The sequence below is a fragment of the Mobula hypostoma genome, chromosome 3 (assembly GCF_963921235.1).
Source record: "Mobula hypostoma chromosome 3, sMobHyp1.1, whole genome shotgun sequence".
In the NCBI taxonomy this organism is placed as follows: domain Eukaryota; kingdom Metazoa; phylum Chordata; class Chondrichthyes; order Myliobatiformes; family Myliobatidae; genus Mobula; species Mobula hypostoma.
In genome coordinates this window covers 99,087,861-99,104,608 of record NC_086099.1, presented here as the reverse complement: position 1 = coordinate 99,104,608, position 16,748 = coordinate 99,087,861, and the positions used below count along the sequence as shown (strand labels likewise).

The following is a 16,748-nucleotide window of genomic DNA, read 5'->3' as shown; positions in this document are numbered from 1 at the left end:
GATCCAAGTCCTTGGTGCTCATTCTAGACATGACCAACTTCTCAAAGTACTACATCACAGCAGATGTTAGTGCTACTGGACAATGGTCTTTGAGGCAGCTCACCCTGCTCATCTTGGGCACTGGTATTGACTGCCATCCTTTTGAAGTAGGTGGGAACCTTCAACTGCAGCAGTGAGAAATTGAAAATGTCCTTGGTTTGGGTATGGTGGGGCTGCAGACACTTTCTGTTACCTAGGAACTTGGCTTGTGGTCACACTTCTGATCAGTAAACTGTTTGGATTGTTCACGGAGACAGAACCCTGTGTAACCTGGGTGACCTATATTAGTAACTTTTAGGCACTCACTTTATGTAAAAAATAATAGCTGGTTTTCTTCTTTTTTGTTCTGACATTATATCAAATAATGCAAAGCTGTTGTGCCATGCACACCATAAGCACTCAGGATCAGGATACATCAAAAGAATTTTCAAAAACTGTGTACCCCACAGGAGAGTGGTGAATGTTGGTGGTCAAAAAAGTTTAAGAATTTCTAATACAATTTTGGAATGATGATTAGTGCCAGAAAATTCAGTCTATATGCTGAAAAGCTTCTCAGTCTATGCATTTGGTAAAATTAATATGGCAAGTACCTTTAAAACAAAATGCTACTTATTTTGCTATGAAGGTTCTGTTGTTGTGTTGAAAATAAATATTAAATTATTCAAACTTGTCCAGCATTTAAAGAAAAAAGTTGAATGCTCAGAATGCTTGAGCATATCAGTGGAAAGAGAAACAAAAATCAGTAAGAGGACTCTTTATTGGAACTGGAGAAGTTACATACAAGTTTAGAATTGCAAAGCTAGAAGAATGGAGAGGACAGGCAAATTGACAGTTCAGGTACGGCATTTTAAGGGCAGAGGAGGGGGAGGATGCTTTACGATTAAATCAGCTTGGTACACAAACATGGTCGGTCTATCTCAGTCCTGCTCATCCGCCCTGGAACATCTAGCAGTCAAATGGTATCCACTTTATCTGCCAAGGGAGCTTTCTGCCATCATTCTGGTTGTGGTGTACATTCCACTTCAGGCCAACGTCAGACAGGCACTGGAGAAGCTGTGCAACTTAATCAGCAGGCACGAAACTGTGCACCCTGATGCTTTTCCTACAGCTGTGGGAGATTTCAACCAGGTCAGCTTGAAGAAGTCTCTGAGCAATTACCACCAACACATTACCTGTGGAAACAGAGGAGCTAACATGTTTGACCACTTTTATACCACCGCCAAGAATGCTTACTGTGCTATTCCACACCCACACTTTGGAAAGTTCTATCACCTGATTATACTTCTACTCCGTGAGTACAGATTAAGACCGAAGACTGCAGCACTAGTAGTGAGGACCAAAGTATGGACCAGCGAGGCGCAGGAGCATTTACAGGACTGTACTGAGTCGGTAGACTGGCCAATATTTAGGGATTCATCTTCGAGTCTGAAAGAATACGCCACAGCTGTCACTGACTTCATCAAGACCCATGTGGATGAAGTCAACTTGTGGCCGACTTGCTATACTGCATGATGACTGTCTCCGAACAGGAAACAATCTATCTCAACACATTTCAAACCATAGTCGGGTACCCTACCCAATTACCATCAGCATATAACCTGTAGCACTAGAGGTGCCAACGCACCAGACCACTGCTATACCAAGATAAAGAATGCCTACCATGCCATGCCCAGACTGCATTTCAGTAAATCAGATCACTTGCCTGTCCCTCTTCTACCTGCATGCAGACAAACACTAAAGAGCTAAGCTCCAGAGATTAGAACTACAAAAAGGTGGATGCGGATACATGTGTGGAAAACTGGAAGCAATTAAACTTGGAACTACTGGTATTTCCCAGCAAGTTCCAGATATGCTTTAGTTGAGAAGAAACTGGTCCAAAACTGGTTCAATACCATCTTCAAAAGGTTAAACTGTGATTAACAAACTAGAATTAAAAAGCTGTCAATCCATTAAGCACACTGGCCTTCAAAAATCAAAGTACTGTGTACAGGAACAGGAGGAATTCTGCAGATGTTGGAAATTCAAGCAACACATATCAAAGTTGCTGGTGAATGCAGCAGGCCAGGCAGCATCTCTAGGAAGAGGTACAGTCGATGTTTCGGGCCGAGACCCTTCGTCAGGACTAACTGAAGGAAGAGCTAGTAAGAGATTTGAAAGTGGGAGGGGGAGGGGGAGATCCAAAACGATAGGAGAAGACGGGGGGGGGGGGGGATGGAGCCAAGAGCTGGACAGGTGATTGGCAAAAGGGATATGAGAGGATCACGGGACAGGAGGCCAAGGGAAAAGGAAAGTGGGGGGGGCGGGGGGGGCAAAAAAACCTAGAGGATGGGCAAGGGGTATAGTCAGAGGAACAGAGGGAGAAAAAAAGAGAGAGAAAGAATGTGTGTATATATATAAATAACGGATGGGGTACGAGGGGGAGGTGGGAAATTAGCAGAAGTTAGAGAAGTCAATGTTCATGACATCAGGTTGGAGGCTACCCAGAGGAATATAAGGTGTCGTTCGTTCAACCTGAGTGTGGCTTCATCTTTACAGTAGAGGAGGCCGTGGATAGACATATCAGAATGGGAATGGGATGTGGAATTAAAATGTGTGGCCACCAGGAGATCTTGCTTTCTCTGACGGACAGAGCGTAGGTGTCCAGCAAAACGATCTTCCAGTCTGCGTCGGGTCTCGCCAATATACAGAAGGCCACATCGGGAGCACCGGATGCAGTATATCACACCAGCCGACTCACAGGTGAAGTGTCACCTCATCTGGAAGGACTGTCTGGGGCCCTGAATAGTGGAAAGGGAGGAAGTGTAAGGGCATGTGTAGCACTTGTTCCGCTTACACGGATAAGTGCCAGGAGGGAGATCAGTGGGGAGGGATGGGGGGGACGAATGGACAAGGGAGTCGCGTAGGGAGCGATCCCTGCAGAAAGCCGGGGGGGGGGGGGGGAGGGAAAGATGTGCTTAGTGGTGGGATCCCGTTGGAGGTGGCGGAAGTTACGGAGAATAATATGTTGGACCCGGAGGCTGATGGGGTGGTAGGTGAAGACCAGGGGAACCCTATTCCTAGTGGGATGGCGGGAGGATGGAGTGAGAGCAGATGTGCGTGAAATGGGGGAAATGCGTTTGAGAGCAGAGTTGATAGTGGAGGAAGGGAAGCCCCTTTCTTTAAAAAAGGAAGACATCTCCCTCGTCCTGGAACGAAAAGCCTCATCCTAAGAGCAGATGCGGCGGAGACGGAGGAATTGCGAGAAGGGGATGGCATTTTTGCAAGAGACAGGGTGAGAAGAGGAATAGTCCAGATAGCTGTGAGAGTCAGTAGGCTTATAGTAGACATCAGTAGATAAGCTGTCTCCAGAGATAGAGACAGAAAGATCTAGAAAGGGGAGGGAGGTGTTGGAAATGGACCAGGTAAACTTGAGGACAGGGTGAAAGTTGGAGGCAAAGTTAATGAAGTCAACAAGCTCAGCATGCATGCAGGAAGCAGTGCCAATGCAGTCGTCGATGTAGCGAAAGAAAAGTGGGGGACAGATACCAGAATAGGTTTGGAACATAGATTGTTCCACAAAGCCAACAAAAAGGCAGGCATAGCTAGGACCCATACGGGTGCCCATAGCTATACCTTTAGTTTGGAGGAAGTGGGAGGAGCCAAAGGAGAAATTATTAAGAGTAAGGACTAATTCTGCTACACAGAGCAGAGTGGTGGTAGAGGGGAACTGATTAGGTCTGGAATCCAAGAAGAAGCGGAGTGTTTTCAGACCTTCCTGATGGGGGGATGTATAGGAGTTGGAACGTTAAGTTGAAGTTCTATAAGATGTTGGCCAGATAAATTTAGAGTATTGTGTGCAGTTCTGGTCACGTACCTACAAGGAAGATATCAATAAGATTGAAAGAGTACAGAGAAAATTTGCAAGGATGTGGCTCGTACTTGAGGACCTGAGTTATAGGGAATACTTGAATAGGCTCGGAAATTTTACACTGGAGCAAGCGTTATGAGGGGAGATTAGACAGAGATATACAAAATTATGTGGAGTATAGAAGGGGTAAGTGCAAGCTGGGTGAGAATAGAGCAAGGAGTCATTGGTTAAAGGTGAAAGATAAAAATTAAGGAAAATTTGAGGGAAAACTTCTTCACTCGAGGGTGGTACTATCTTGGAACGAGCTACCAACGGAGGTGGTGGACTTGGATTTGACTGCAACACTTAAAATAAGTTTGCACATGTACATGGATGGGAGGGATATGGAGGGCTATGGTTCAGATGCAGGACGATGGGACTAGTCATAACAGTTCAGCATGTGCCAAAGGGCCTGTTTCTGTGCTGTAGTGCTTTATAACAACTGTAAAATGCAAGGTAAGCTTGGCGTACTAATCTGAATTTATCCTATTATCATTACCATTCAATGAAACCAAATAATATCTTAGGTACTACTACCCTGGACAGCTCCAGAAATCCCCCGCCCACACCCCCAAAAAAAACACAACTGGCTGATGCAGCAACTCAGGCAGCATGTGTAGAGACAAATAGATAATAGTTGTTTCTAGTAGCAAGTATAAAGAGGTAAGGGGGAAAGATTGGCAGGAACAGGCAATATGTAGATCCAAATGAGAAGAGGTTAATGAGTAGATGGAGCCAGGCGAAATGTAAGAAGCTGAGAAGTGATCAGTGGAGACAAAGGGCTGCAGATTGTTGAATCTGATAAGAACAGGTATATGTAACAAGCAAGAAAGTGGAACCAACAAAGATAGTGATTCTTTGCAGAAGGGAACAGCAGGGAGAAGAGGAGGTAACAGTGGGTTAAGTCTGTTGTTTTAGATATATACGACCAAATGGGAGGAGAAGGGAATGGAAAGGAGACCTTGGTTGATCAGGAAGAGAAAAACAAAGGGGATGCAAATTTCCACAAATTTAAAATTGGATGTCTGGACTACGGGGTTGTGGACTACCCAAGTGGAATATGAGCTGCTGTTTCTCTGGTTTGTTTTTGGCCTCACTCTGGCTACAGAAGAGGGAGAAGACAGACACGTCAGTGTGAGAACAAGGAAGGCAGCTCAAGATATTTACTGAATACAGAGCACAGAGGCCAGCAAAGTGGTTGTCCTTTCTGCGTTTGGTCTCATTGATATTGAGAAGGTCATAATGAGAGCATTGAATGCAACAGACTATTTTAATTAATCTTCTCACAACTGCTTTTAAGAATTAATCCAGCTACTGGTTAATTAAATTTTCATTAATTTTAAAAGAAGCATGAATAAACAAGTTTTCAAATGGTTTTTGACTATTTTTCCAATTCACAAGACAGGCTATTCTACACTAACTTTTGTAATTGATGATTAGTTAGCCATACAATTACTACAGGGAAGTAGGCAAAACACAACTTTACATATTAAATATTCTTTGATGAATCATTATTTTTCATTTACATAATGCATTGTGGGTTATATGTAAAAATATGCAAATAGCATGTCATTACACCGCAAAATCATACGTATGAGCTTCACTTAAAGTAAAAATTTATTAGACTCAGATTTTCGGCTCCCTTGTTTTTCCTTTTGATTAGTTTTATGTTTAGGAGTTACAAAACAGAACACAAAATGTTGTACATTTATTAGAAAATTGATATAGATAGTCCATGTAGATAAAAACAGTGATCTTTGTACCAAGTTTGAGATTTTGTTCTTGAAATCAATGATCATCACACCATATTCCTTATAGTCAGGATAGTTAACTATCTTACAATTACATTACGTACTATTTTACAATTACATTACGAATTATTTTCCCTTTGTACTTGTATACAATTCTGAAGTGATATTTATAATAAGCGGTATAGTCAGCAAATAAGGATTTTAAAAATCAACAGCAAGCAAAATAAAGCATAGGTAAGGGTAGAACATTTTATAAACCAAAGCTAATTTCCAAAAAAAAGTTCAAATATTCCCTAAATAAATGCAGCTTGCAAAAAATCAAAAACTGCAGATGTTGGAAATCACAAATAAGAAATACTGGAAATGCTCAGCATGCCAGGACTCATCTGTGAGTAGAGAAAACAGTTAACATTTCAAGTTAAAGGGATCTGCCGAAGAGTTTTGACCTGAAACACTGTTTCCCTTCCCAATGATGTGACCTTAACGGTTGAGTATTTCCAAAATTTTCTGTTATGTATTTGTGATTCTCCAGTATTTTAACTTTTTGCCAATATTACAAGGTTTCATATGTTCCAAGGATGCATTGCAAAGAGAACATCCATTTTAGCAGTTTACCAGAAAACCATTGTTACATTTCTGTTCATTTCAATAAGGGGATATGAATCATTTACCTTTTCCCCTACAAAGGGAAAGTACATTTACTCAAAAACAATACTTAAATAAATCCTAAAGCACACTTCAAAACACAAAATTAGATACATCCTTTTTTTTTATTACACAGGTAAAACAGAGACATAAGAACAGTGTTAGAACACTTGGCCATTCCATCATGGCTGATAAAGTGACCCTCTCAACTCCTCCTCCAGACTTCTCCCCGCAACCGTTGATACTCTGATTAATCAAAAACCTATCAACCTCCACCTTAAATGTACTCTGGCTTAGCCTGCACAGCTGTCTGTGACAAGGAATTTCACAGATTTACTATCCTTTGGCTAAAGAAATTTTTCTTCACCTCTGTTCTACAAGGATGCCCCTCTATTCTGAGGCTGCCTCTTCCGGTCCTAGACTCCCCCACCATAGGAGACATCCTCTCCACATCCACTCTGTCTCTGCCTTTCAATATTCAATAGGTTTCAATGAAATCCCCACCCCATTCTTCTAAACTCAAGTGAGTACAGGCCCAGAGACATCAAGTGCTCATCATGTTAACCCCTTCCATCCTGTGATCATTCTCATGAACCTCCTCTGGACCCTCTCCAACATCAGCACATCTTTTCTTAGACAGGGAGCTCAAAACTGCTCACGTCTCAGCGTTACATCCTTGTCTTAGTATTCTAATCCTCTCGAAATGAATGCTAACATTGCATTTGCCTTCCATACCACTGACTCAACCAGCAAGTTTACCTTAAGCGAATCCTGCACAAGGACTCCCAAGTCCCCTGCACCTTGGATTTTTGAACTCCATTCCCCTCAACCAGTTTAGAAAATTGTCTATGACTTTATTCCTTCCAGAAAAGTGCTTGACCATGCACTTCCCTACACTATATTCCATCTGCCACTTCTTTGCCCATTCTCCCAATCTGTCCAAGTCTTTCTGCAGACACACTGCTTTCTTAACACTACCTGCTCCTCCACATATCTTCATATTGTCTGCAAACTTGGCCACAAAGCCATAATTCCTTGATCCAAATCAATTGACATATGATGCGAAAAGAAGCCACTAGTCACTGTCAGCCAACCAGAAAAGGTCCCATTTATTCTGACTCTCTGCCTCCTGACAGTCAGCCTATCTTCAAAGGGTTCAATTTCTTAACTCAGTTTATTTTCCTAGTCTGCAAAGATGGAACAAGTCACAAATTAGAATCATGCAGATTTCTGACCTGTGTGAATCTACATTTCATGTCCATACATTCTAAACTGTTTCTTTTGGAGGCTGAACAATACGTCCGTCAAGAAAGAACTTCAAAAAATAAGGCAGACACCAAAAAAAAAAATCAGAGTATAGCTTTCACTGCCCATGCACTAGAATTCTATTTTTAGATTACATGTATACCTGCGAAAATTACAGAACAGTCTTATGAGTCACACAATAAAGATTTTGTTGAGAATTGTTCTGAGTCGAATTAAAAACAAGTTAAGACCAGAAACTTCTAAACTGCAATATAGAAGTTTATTGAGGATAGGGGAACTAGGAAAGCAATCTTCATACTACGAATGCTTTCAGAAAGAGCAACTGAATATCAAAATGATGCCTTTTTAAGTTTTATTGATCTCACTAAAGCATTCGACAAAGTGCAACATGAAAGATTATTTCAAATTCTCGCTAAACCAAACATTGACGGAAGGGACCAACAACTGCTTCAAAATTTATATTGGAACCAAACAGTGGCGGTAAATATTGATGATAATATAAGCAGTTGGACTAAAATTCAAAGAGGAGTTAAACAGGAATGCGTTGCCTCACCGGAATTACTTAATATCTATAGTTAAATGATTCTCAGAGAAACAGAAGACCTAGATGGAATAAAAATTAGAGATGTTAACATCCAAGTGGTTAAGGCATCGGTCTAATGATCTGAAGGTCGTGAGTTCGAGCTTCAGCTGAGACAGCATGTTGTGTCCTTGAGCAAGGCACTTAACCACATATTGCTCTGCGACGACACCAATGCCAAGCTGTATCGGCCCTACTGCCCTTCCCTTGGACAACATCAGTGGCGTGGAGAGGGGAGATGTGCAACATGGGCAACTGCTGGTCTTCCATACAACCATGCCCAGGCCTGCACCCTGGAAAGCTTCCAAGACGCAAAGCAATGGTCTCATGAGACTAATGGATGGCTATATAACATCAAAAATATAAGATATGCAGGGTACCGCCCTAATAGCAAGTGCTGTAGAAGACCTACAAACCCTCCTAGACAAAGTAGTACAAACAAGTGCAGGTTTTGGTCTAACCATCAACTGTAAAAAAAACATATGTATGGTAATATCAAAACAGCAGGATACTCCCAACAGCCAATTGTACATCGATAACCAAGAGATTGAACAAAAGACCAGCTTTAATTACCTTGGTAGCTTTATATCACAAGATGCTAGAAGTAAAGTAGAAATAAAAAAAAGAATTGCCATTGCCAAAACCAACTCCCAAAAAATGAAACCCATTTTTATCAACAGGCACATTTCTATGACAATAAGGCTTAGGATACTAAAGTGTTACATCTGCTCAACCTTGCTGTATGCTTCCGAAACAGGGACTATAACACCAGAACTCCAAAGAAACTTAGAAGCAACAGTAATGTGGTTTCTTAGAAGAATGCTGAAAGTATCATCTAGAGATAGGGTAACTAATGAGACAGTACTCCAACGTACCCATACAAAAAGATCTTTAATGAGAACATTAAATGAGAGGAAACTTAAATTCCTGGGCCATGTCATCAGAGAGGGAGAAATAGAACGCCTTACATTACAAGGCCGTATGCCCGGGAAACGTGGAAGAGAAAGGCAAAGAAGATAATATATGGACACGGAAAGAATCATATCTAAGGGTGCGAGATATCATTGACGCTATATGGGATCGTTCAATGTGGAAAGCCATGATTGCCCAAGCATGTAACACGCAAGGCACATGAAGTAGTAATATACCTAGTTGAAAAGACTGTTAGATGTACTTCGTGTACAAGCAACATTTGAATTGCTAGATTCAACTGAAGTAAATTGATTACTATAAAATTGATAGTTCATACTTCGTAAACTAGCAGCAGTTGATTGTACCATCAAGATTTTTGTTTTGTCACCAATAAAAGTGAAAAATTATGCAGAGTAGCTTCTGCATTCTGTACTAATTAATGCAGGACTACTAATATTTTGGACACCGCACTTTAAATCATAAAATGCTGCATAAGGATTATTTCATCTCTCCATCTATCAACTTCAGCTCTGCAGTTATTTTTAAAAGACCGAGGTCATGCCAGGCAAAAGCAGTTATTAAGCTTATTGGCCAGCTCTCATCACTTAGCTTCACAAATTTTGTAGAAAATTTGCAAACAGAACATAGAATGGTGCAGACTCTCCGGCTCAACGATGTGTCAAAACTTTCCACGTATTTCAAGATCATGCTTCCTTCCCACATGTCCTTCCATTTCTTTGTGCCTTTCTAAGAGACTCTTAAATGTATCTACCTCTACCACCACCCCGGCAGTGTATTCTACACATCAACCACTCTGTAAAAAAAAACCTACCCCTGTCATCTTTCCTATAATTTCCTTTAATCACTTTAAAATTATGCCCTCTTGTATTAACCATAGCCACTTTGGGAAAACGGTCACTGCTTGCCCACTGTATCAATGACACCTCAATCAAGTTACCTTTTATCCTCACAAAGATCTGAATAATCATGATACAAAATTGCCTTAGTTGAGGATTCTTTTTTAAGAACGGAAGCTTAAAATCAATGGTGTGCCATAGGAATCAATGCTAGGTCCTTTATCATAATGTCATTTACAGTGGCTCTGGTTAATTAGGACACATAGGTGTAAACATAACTTTGCTGAATCAAATAGCGACAGCACAAAAAGATCGTTACTTATCTTTTCACCCGTTTATTTCATCGAGCTCAGCCGACTAGTGAACTTGGACCGACCTCAGGGAGAGAACCTTTCTCATCTCCCCGGTGGTTCAACAAGTTCACTGCCTGATGTCAGAATTGTCAGAAGTTATAAGGCCACCGATACAAAAGAACAATCAATTTGATAAGTATTCCAGCCAGGACAATAGACTATTGATACAAAGAACAATCAGGTTGATAACCATTCCAGCCAAGTCAATGGACTATTGATACAAAAGTACAATCAATTTGTTAGACACTCCAGCCACCTTAATTAAAGGAAGGAATGTCCTACCTGGTTTGCTGGATCCACAACTTAATTACAAAGATAAGAACATCCGTCAAATTTATGCTTTAATTAAGGAAAGAATGTTCTAATATCCAACAGGTACTACTTTTTGTCAAAATCAAAAGGTGTGAAAAGCCCAGAGACATCTTAAGTGGATCTGGGCGAACTTTAATCATCTTGCTCCAAAGAAGGCAGCTGGGAGACATTATTCAAACACAGACATAGTCAGTACTTAATCCATTGTTTACAGGAATCTGAGAATCCCCCATTCCCTTTAACTTTATCACAGGGATGAGTACATTTTGGCCAACATTTCATGGAGGTAGTTAAAAAGGAATAAAAAAGACAAATTGACTAACAAATTATGTATTTAAATGAAACACAAAAAAAATTAGACCACCAAAACTACAACAGTACTATAAAACCATGTATTAGCTCCTAATAGCTGTTGACGGAGGAATTCAGTGTACACTGACATGTTCCTTTGACTGACTGTAAGTGAACAAAATCAGCGCAAACACTTAGCGGAGATAGTGGACTGCCTTCAAGCAGGGCTTTGGATAATTGCGTCTTCCAACTCTTCATTTTAATTGTATCATTCAAGGTAATTGGCGATATATCCAAATTCTTCCAAGCTCCTAGCTTGATGAAGTAGTGGAAGTTTTTTTTTCAATCTGGCTGTTTCTTGCATCTCCAAGCTTAAATGCTTGAAACCCAGAGAGCAAAACAGTTCTGAATTGTCTTGCTGTCTATTACAAAAATCACTGCGTTTTGAACACAAACACGCAAGGAACAGTATTTAATGGCTGCTTGCTCTAAATACTGTGGAGTGACTAACGGGCAAGCAACATACACATGACTGAAAGCAGTCGGCAACAGTTTTCTGCACCAATTTTAAGTAGCACAGTGTCCCAAATAAACAAAGGAAATCCTGGTTATTTTCTCGATTTTTGTCCCAAATAAGCAACTGCCTCAATTAACCGATCTCCAAGTGAATCACTGCATATGATTAAGGCAAATGAGTCTTTATACATTGGAGTTTCAGTACAATTAGAGGGGATATAACTAACTTAAAAAATACTGAAAGGGCCACACAGACTAATTATGGAGTTAAATTTACTATTAGTTCTTAGTTCTTTTTCTAGCCCTTTCTGGCTTAGTTTGGGGACTTTAAGGGTGGAAGGTGAGGGTTTCTTTACTTTCATTATTAGTCTTTTCTATTGGGCTGATTCAGAACTACAAAGATGTCTGCAATGTCGTGACTTCCGGTTCCTCTCTGAATATTTATTCCTCTTCCAATTATATGAGTTTACATTATGGTTAACTCTTTATATATCAAAGGGTTGACTTTAAAATATGGCTCAGATTATTAATTTTGTCTCTTGGAATACAAATGGTTTAAACCATCCAATTAAACGGAAAAAGATTTTTAACGCATTCCAAAGACTGAATGCTCTTGTTATTTTTGCACAAGAAACTCATGCGAGGAAAGAGGATAATCAACATTTCTTTAGGTTTTGGAAGAATAATCAGTATCACTCGAACTCTCAGGTCAAAGTGAAAGGAGTTTCAATTTTTACAGATTCCTCAATTACATTTACTTATCAAGATATTGTTTCAGATCTGAATGGTAGATTTTTGTTAATTACTGGGTTACTTTTTAAGAAAAAACTTGCTATGGTCAATGTTTATGCTCCAAACGTGGATTATCCCAAATTTTTAGGCATCTATTCACTTTTTTTCTGAACTTAAATGAGTATATGTTGATAATGGGTGATGATTTTAATTGTTGTTTAACTCCCGATGGATAGATCCATATTTAGTCAGGCTTTACCAAATAAATCGGCTACTCTTATTAACTCTTTTATGATTGACTCTGGAATTTCAGAAATTTGGAGATTTTTGCACCCCAAGGATAAAGAGTTTTCATTCTTCTCACAGGTTTATCATTCTTCTCGAATTGACTACTTTTTTATTGACTCACGTTTAATTCCATCTGTAATTGACTGTAATTGTGACATTATCGCCATTTCTGATCATGCTCCCATGAAACTTTCTATCAAGTTAATGGATACATCTCCTAGTATAAGACAATGGTGATTTAATTCTAATCTGCTTCAAGACCTGGATTTTGTTAAGTTTATGAAGGAACAGGTTGATCTCTTCTTTTCAACTAATATTATGGAAGAAATCTCCAACAGGACAGTATGGGACACTTTTAAAGCATATATCCGTGGACAGATTATTTCTTATTTTGTTGGTTTGAAAAAACGTATTAAGATTGAAACACTTTCGTTGGTTGATAAAATTAAAGAAATTGAAAGAAATATTCTATTGTTCCTAGTAAGGAGCTTTATAAACAGAGAGTCAAACTTCAAATGGAACATAGCTTATTATTAACATCCTCGATTGAAAATCAATTAATGAAAACTAGAAGCGAATTTTACATACATAGTGACAAATTGGGTAAATTATTAGCTAATCAATTGAAAACTGCCTTGGTTAAACGCCAAATTATTAAGATTCGCAAACATGATGACACCTTGACAATTAATCATGACGAGATAAAGAAATCTTTTCAAGAATTCTATACCTCTTTATACCATTCTAAATTTCCTCATGATCCCAACACCATGCATGACTTTTTAAGGAAACTGAATTTTCTGAAATTATCACCCAAAGAATGTTTAACTTTAGAAGCTCCTATTACGGATGAAGAAATAACAGCTGTTATTTCCTCAAAGAATTCTGGCAAAGCACTTGGTCCAGATGGTTTTACAGTGGAATTGTTTAAGTTTTTTCCTTCTATTCTTTCTCCTTGGTTGTCTAGAGTTTTTAAAGAAGCAATCAGATTAGGTAAAGTATCACAATCATTTTATGGAGCTTCTATTTCTTTAATTCCTAAGAAGAATAAAGATCCTACTGCTTGTGCTTTTTTGATAATGTTGATTCCAAAATTTCTTCATATATACAGCAGAACAAAAATCCTAGGTGAGGTAAAAGATATTTACAGAAATCTAAAAAGGAGGGGGGTTTGGCATTGCCGAATTTTAGAATTTACTACTGGGCAATTAATATTTGATACTTAAAATTTTAGTTATGGGACTTGGATGCAACTTCAAGTCCACATTGGGTACAACTTGAATGTGATTCTTTACAAGGGTTTTCATTCGGTTCGATTTTAGGGACCTCGCTTCCCAATACTCTTTCTAAATTGTATAAACAAATGGATAACCCAATAGTAAAATATACTTTATGAATATGGTTTCAATTTCAAAAAATTTTTTGGTTGAATCAATTTATTCTAGCAAGTCCTATTATATCTAATTTCTTCTTTCAACCCTCTATCATGGATGAAGCTTATTTGGCTTGGAAAACTAAAGGTATAGTACGATTTTGTGATCTATTTTTGGATAATTGTTTCATGTCTTTTGAACGATTATCTAATAAATATAACTTGCCTAGATCCAATTTTTTTTTTAGATATTTACAGATTAGAAACTTTTTAAATACTGTTCTTCCTACCTTCCCAAATTTATATTCAACAGCTATTTTGGAAAAAAAATTTAGATTTAAATCCTTTTCAGAAAAGTGTAATAGCAACTATTTATAATATAATTATGAAAATACATCCAGACGTATCTAATAAAGTTAAGACTGATTGGGAAAGGGAACTTAAAAATACATTACCGATTGAAAAATGGGAAAAAATTCTTCAATTAGTTAACTCATCCTCTATATGTTGTTACGAGAATACACATAAAATTAAGATGTTTGCTGGCCTGGGCTAGCATCAGTGGCATCAGCAGTTGGTCTGCCACCTGCCCTCAGGGGAAGGAGAGATAAGGAACAATGGAGCAGCGTCTGGAGATGTGTAATGAAGGGATGTGGGAGGGAGAGCTGTCTGGAGCGGCTCCCCCCTTTGAACCCTGAACTGTTTGAAGTGATGGACAGGCGATACCCCAGCAGGGGGATAAAAAGGGACAGGTTCGCTAAGGCAGGGGACACACGCCACCCGAGGTAACGAGACCCTGGAAGCGGTGCGCCTCTCACGAGTGGGTGAGAAGCACCAGACAACGACAAGGGTGGAAAGGTACGATCAGAGGGAACCCGGTGTGTGTCCGCCCTTGCCTGGGTGCCGGGTTCACTGCAGAGGATCGACCGCATCTGGAGGAGGGGTCACAGTCTGTGACCTCAGGTGACATCACCAAGGACCCGCCCAAAAGCTGTTTGTGAGCCATCTCGCTGGTCTGTGAGTGAAGCAGTGTTCTGAATGATCAGTTGTTCCTATTCTATCTCTCTCTCTCCCCCCACGTTGTCCCTCGCCATGGCAACGATTACTGCGAACTGAACTGGACTGAACTTTGAGTAATTTTGAAATTTGGTCATTTACCCCCTAGACAACGATAGAGCTTGATTGATGCTGTTATCTTAATTCTGTGCACATGTGTGGTTATCATTGTTGAATTGTTGCATTTATTATCCTTTCGATTACTGTGTTGCTTGTTTCTTTAATAAAACTTTCTTAGTTCTAGTACTCCAGACTCCAACTGAGTGATCCATTTCTGCTGGTTTGGCAACCCAGTTACGGGGTACGTAACAATGTGTTAAACATGCGTTGATACAGTTTAAAGTAGTGCATAGGGCTCATATGTCTAAGGATAAATTAGCTCGTTATTACTCTCATATAAATCCTGTATGCGATAGATATCACTCTGAGATAGCTTCTTTAACTCATGTGTTTTGGTCATGTCCCTTTTTGAAAAAATATTGGAAAGATATTTTTGATATTATTTCAACTGTTTTGAATATTGATCTACAACCTCACCCTATTACCGCAATTTTTGGGTTACCAATGATAGAACCAAGTCATTTAACCTCTTCAGCTCGTCGGATGATTGCATTTCTTACATTAATGGCTAGAAGATCCATTTTGCTGAATTGGAAAGAGATCATTTCTCCCACCACATTTCATTGATTCTCTCAAACTATGGTGTGATTAAACTTAGAAAAAATTACAAGTGTTATTTATGATCGCTCTATTAAATTCGAAAAGACTTGGAGGGCAAGTCAACACTTCCATATGATGTAATTTGATCTTTTCCAAACCTATTCTATTTTTTTAAATATATGTTGAGAGGAACGGAGTCAACGACACTAATGGTTTTTTTTGATGTTACGTAACAGCCCATGTCTGTCTTTCTTTAGTTTAGTTGGTTAGCATTGTTTAGGTTAGTTTTTCTTCTGGGATTTTTTTTTCCCTTTTTCATATCTTTTTTTGTATATCATATTTGTATCCTGTATGATTGGGAGGTTTAATACCCGTGCGTCAACTGGGTTTATATTTAAATATGTTAATTACAACAATGTACTCCCAATAACTTTGTATCAATACTATGTTATGTTTATCTTTATGAAACTAATAAAAAGATTGAAAAAGAAAAAAAGAAAAAGAAAAAAAATACTGAAAGGGCCACACAGACTAATTATGGGGAGCATATTCACCCTTGAATTCTACAACAATTTCCAGTCAGTCTCAGGTTACACAGCAAGAGATTTAGGACGGAGATAAAGAGATAGTCTCACTTAAAAGAGATGAACTTGTTGAATTCATTATCACAGACTGATATAGATGCCATCACACCAAATATTTTTAATAGATAAATTTCTGGATACAAAAAGCAAAGGGTATGGGGAGAGCATAGGATAAACTATTGAGAAAAATAACTACCAATTATTGCAATGAATGGCAAAGCAGGCTCAAAGGGACAACTCTTGCTCCTATTCCGGGGCGGCGAGGCGCGACTCGAGTAGCAGCAGTACTTTCAATGGCTAGGATTAAATATTCCCATTTCAGCTTGTTAACAGCTAAAAAGCACAACTGCTTCCAAGGTTACTACAAGCAACAAAGATGTCTTAATGCGTTTAAATGACCTATCGCTGCTTAAAACCGACGGAAACAACACCGTTTGTGGTCGGAAGTGCCACGGAGGACACCTCGGAAGAAGCGTGGGCGTAGATCAGTATTACACGGTGCTTAAGGGAACGGGGTTTTAAACTCCCTATACCAACTACCTTGCTGGCAAATGGGCAGTCTCCAGTGAATAAAATCGATGATCTCAGAGCCAGGGTGCTGAATCAGAGGGACACTAGGACCGCGTGTGTCCTTTCTTTCATGGAATC

The 16,748-nt window shown here is 39.3% G+C and overlaps 1 protein-coding gene across 4 annotated transcripts in view; it reads right to left on the bottom strand.

Annotated features, from left to right (window-relative positions):
- The window catches only part of wdfy3 (WD repeat and FYVE domain containing 3), a 369,321-nt gene that overhangs the window by 252,491 nt on the left and 100,082 nt on the right, over positions 1-16,748 (bottom strand). The window lies entirely within an intron of this gene.